The sequence below is a fragment of the Capsicum annuum genome, unplaced genomic scaffold (assembly GCF_002878395.1).
Source record: "Capsicum annuum cultivar UCD-10X-F1 unplaced genomic scaffold, UCD10Xv1.1 ctg4923, whole genome shotgun sequence".
In the NCBI taxonomy this organism is placed as follows: Eukaryota; Viridiplantae; Streptophyta; class Magnoliopsida; order Solanales; family Solanaceae; genus Capsicum; species Capsicum annuum.
Window position 1 is genome coordinate 1 of NW_025857002.1, and position 4,442 is coordinate 4,442.

General features: G+C 36.9%; 1 long non-coding RNA gene across 3 annotated transcripts; it reads left to right on the top strand.

Annotated features, from left to right (window-relative positions):
- The first annotated feature begins 11 nt into the window (after positions 1-11).
- LOC124885270 lies at positions 12-2,518 on the top strand. 3 transcript variants are annotated; one of them, XR_007050358.1, is made up of 5 exons: positions 12-1,103; positions 1,185-1,212; positions 1,303-1,446; positions 1,544-1,670; positions 2,190-2,518. It is a non-coding gene; the product is annotated as an uncharacterized LOC124885270 (long non-coding RNA). The 3 variants fall into 3 exon arrangements; XR_007050357.1 differs by having other exon boundaries at positions 12-422; positions 985-1,103; positions 1,185-1,446; XR_007050356.1 differs by having other exon boundaries at positions 1,185-1,446.
- Positions 2,519-4,442: the final 1,924 nt, after the last annotated feature.

Below are 4,442 nucleotides of genomic sequence, written 5' to 3' on the forward strand. Positions count from 1 at the left end.
TCCATATAGAATCTATAGAAAAGATGATCATAGACGACAATCTGAAGTTTTAGGAAATAATTAAACTTCCATTGTCAGGATTTTGGGAGCACAATTGTTGTCTCAGTTAGATTTCTTGTTATTACTAACCACTATATATATTTTTTGTATAAATTCTGTTTGTGGTTTTTTTATGATTAGCAGAGTGGTGTTTCTTTTCTTTTTCAGAATGGGTTCATTGGGTCATAGAATGGTGGTCAACATTAGTTGTTAACAGTTCTCATCCATCCAACGGAGAAAGTCCTGCAACTGCTACCTCCGATCAATCTGGGGACCTATCGTTAGATGTCAAATCCAATGTTGTACAGAAGAAGGACCGCATACGATTCAATTTTTTGTCATGGTCAGACTTGTCCAATTGGAAAGCCCCTGCTGTATTGCTAGTATTCCCTTGCATACCTTCTAATTATTGTTCAAGTTGCATGCGTATATATATGTACATATAGGTTTCTCTCCTTTCAGTCGTATACCTTCTAATTATTGTTCAAGATGTGCGTGTGTTTATTTCGTGCTTGCATTCCTATATACAAATGTTTGGGATTTCTCCGCTGTACTTTTTCCTTTTATATGAAGGGAAGCTGTTGTTGCAATGTGACCAGGAGGTCCAGGTTCAAGCCGTAGAAACAGTCCCTTGCAGAAATGTAAGGTGATGCTGTGTTAAACAGACCCTTATGGTCCAGCCCTTCCCCGGACCCTACCCATAGCGGGAGCTTTAGTGCACCGGGCTGCCCTTTTACATTTTCTTTTATAAAGTTAGACTACAGATCGGAGTAAGCAACTAGGTAGGATGACAAACTGTGAAGCTTCTTCGCACATTTAGGGGGGAAGTATTCATGTGACAGTTCATGAGGAAAAATGTGTGCCAATTCTCTTATTTGATATACAAATGCTTTTGAATTTGCATTTGTTTTGATGGTTGGCGTCTATGATACTTCATATTGTCAGAGTTGGCAAGCAGCAATTGCGAGAAGCCAGGATAGTTGGACTCTGTTTGGGAACACTTGCTGAAGTGAGTGATGAAACCATTGAATTGATGGGGTACCTTTACACCGGCATTGCAGTTCGTAAGTTCATTGTTACTGGAAATCCTCATATATCTTCATTACCTCTTTTAGTTAATTCTAGTCTTCCAAAATGTTTTGCAGCTCTTCTCACCAAGATTGCGGCTTTGAGGTCATTTTCTCTAGATAAATAAGAGTAGTTTGGCATACTTTCTGTCTAAGGATACAATTGATCATATCAATACTATTGTAAAGCCTGCAGTTTATCTCTCAATGTTCTACTTCTTCAACAATCCAAGATCTTCAATTTTGGATAATTATCTCGTCTTACTTTGTGTCGTCTATTGTGTTACTGGGATAGCTTATGCACTTGCCATCTAACTTTGAACCTGGTCAAGCTCAACTGGTGTGTACTCAGTACTTTGATCATACAATACGTATCAACTCCAATCGTTGTCTTCTATTGCCACGCTTCTCTACTAACAAACTGATCCGTCTTTCAGTGGTCGGTGTTGCTACCAGTTGTCTTGACCCTTGTAGCAAGCAAGACAGTGCGGTCACTGCGATAGTAGGAGATTATATCTATTCAAAGTGGGCCTTGGAAGCATTTATAATTGCAAATGCTAAGAGGTCTGGTGAATCCTTCTCCACTGTGTCTAAATTCTTCTTGCATTACGGTTAACCTTGCTAACAAATACTTGCTGAAATTTAGAACGACAACAACAATGGCAATACCCAGTGTAATCCCACAAGTGGGGCATGGGAAGGATCGAGTGTACACAAACCCTTACCCCTACCTTGTGCAGGTGGAGAGGCTGTTTCCAGTAGACCGTTAGCTCAAGGAAAGCATAATCAAAGCATTAAGGGAAAAATAAGCAGTAACAACAGCAAGATAGTAAGAAAACCAAACCATAGGAGACAACAAGTAGTAATAGAAAAGTAGGAGTGAGAAATACGGAAGTAAGAACACTAATACGACTGGTAGCGAAAAGCAAAACACGAAACTACCTACTACTAGCCTTCTACGTAATTATTAGCCATGATCAGCTGTTGAATATCAAATTCACCTCATATTTTGGGATTTAAGAAGTCATATGTTGATCTATTCTTTTTCTTTTCCCTTTTCATTTTCATTTTACCAACGTTTAGGTACTCTGGGGTGTGGCTGATCACAAGATGTGGTGTACTAAGGAAAAAAGGCTTCGCGCTTGATCATTGGTGCCCTTGCTTACTAAAACTCATCCTTCTTGGCGTTATCAGTGGCTGCGTAGCATTTTTGTTATTGATAACTTTCCAGAAAAAATAAGTCTTCATTGTTGCTGTCTTGCTTCATCACTAGGTATACAAGGAAGAATGCCATTTTACAGTCTCAATACCATGACGAAAATGTTGGGAAGCCTCAAAAAGTTGGGTCCCTTGTGAAGATTACTGTATATAACCTTGATATGATTCTTGCAAAAAATATAATTTACTCGAAACGTTGGGTCCTGTTTTCTTTTCTTTTCTTTTTGATTGGTAACATTGAAGGGGAGTCTTGGATTAGCTAGTAAATTGTTGCCTTGTGTTCGAGCCATGGAAACAGCTTCTGGCAGAAATGCAAAGTAAGGCTGCATACAATAGACCGTCTATTGTATTCATGAAGCCCGTGCACCCTTCTCATCAGGTTTAGTTGGCAATGAGAGGTTCTGTTTGTGCGCAAACTTGCCTGTTGGTAAATAGAGTAAAATGAAGAGAGAGAAAAGGGCCTTTCTCTCCATTCTCTCATCGCAGTCACAAAAGTCGTGCATTAGAATAGTTGAGTTAGACGAACCGCACCTTACATGTGTGTGCACAAAAACAAGAAGAAACTCAAAGTTTGGAAGGATACAGAAGTACCGAGCTACAAGTCTTATGACACAACAACGTGATTCTCTAAAAAGCCAAGGTCGTGGGTGGCCAATAGAGCCCCACTTGCAGACTTGAAATGCTAAGGTTAATGCTGAATGGCTACCTTTTAATTATGCACTGAGATTTGACATAATAATTCAGTTTTCATCACTGTTTGGATAATAAGTTTTTTTAATTTAAGAAGTTTAAACTTGAATATAGTGATATAAAACATCAAGCATGTATAAGTTCAACATTCATATGGCTTGGTTCGAGTTGAGGCATCATTACCACTTCTTTCAGCTACAATCTGTCATACTAGTAAGTCTTTATATTATGTACAACAGCTCTCAGTGTGCTGCTGCTAAATCAAACATGCTACGAGTACGAGTCCGGAGCTCAAAGGGCTAATTTTTGGAGTCAAAAATACCAAAGGGGATAATGAATGTTGGAAAAAAACAAATGGGACAAAACGCCCGTGGCCCAGCAATTTAGAAGTTGCTGGTGGGCTAGTACGTCGTTGTACCCACCAGCGACTTCCTTTAATTTTTTATTTACTTCCTGCATTTCTCTATATAAGTTTCTTCTCCATGTTTTGTTTGAGTTAACTCTTTCTCTTTCAATCTTGTTTTATTGAATAAGTTGTAGAATTTATCTTTTTGTTGTATAAAGATGAATGAGGATTCAGTAAGACTAAATTTATATTGGAGTGGTCATGTTTTATATGAAGCCGGTTTTGTAAGATATAGTTGATCGCTTGTAGTTGTACAACTGTATCTCTTAAATATGAGCGATTGCAATGTCTACTAACGAACAAAATGGGTATAAGTAATACAAAATCCAACGTCTTTTTCAGCCAATAGAGTTACAACGTACGATGAAACTTGTATTTGGATTGATGATTCTTTGTCTTTATTTCTTCGTATTGTTGAAATTTTTGATAATCACATTAATTTAATGAGCCTTGATATGCATGTGTCGTCATATTGTTCAAGAATCTACCAATAATAAATTTGATCTTTGTAATATTACATACTACCCAATTTAAATTAACCTAAAACAATGGTTTCCTTTCTCTAGCATGCAAAATCCTGGAAATCCTGGAAATTCTTACAGTTTGCTGGCAAGGAAAACCGATTTTTGTAATGTTTTATTCCTTGTTTGGTTACTACTTCCGCAATAAATTATATCAGGATTTGTAATTAGTATCGAGATAATTGAACTGATTGACGGTGGAATAATAGCATCGAGATTAGTTATCTCTGAATAAAATCAATTAATTAGAAATTTATTGAATAAAAATAGTATCAATGAGGTTTATTAATAATGCTGAAATTTGTTGCGCTAACATTTTTTTTTTTTGTCTGTTTGGTTTGTTGTATTATCACTGCTCGTGATATCTATCATATGTTGCCGTTTATTTGTTTCGATTATCTCACTATTTGCTTGCTAGTTGCTATATATTTTTTTTTAGTGTTTTCCTCTTCTTTGTACCTAAATTTTCTATACTTAAATCGAGAATCTTTCAGAAACAAC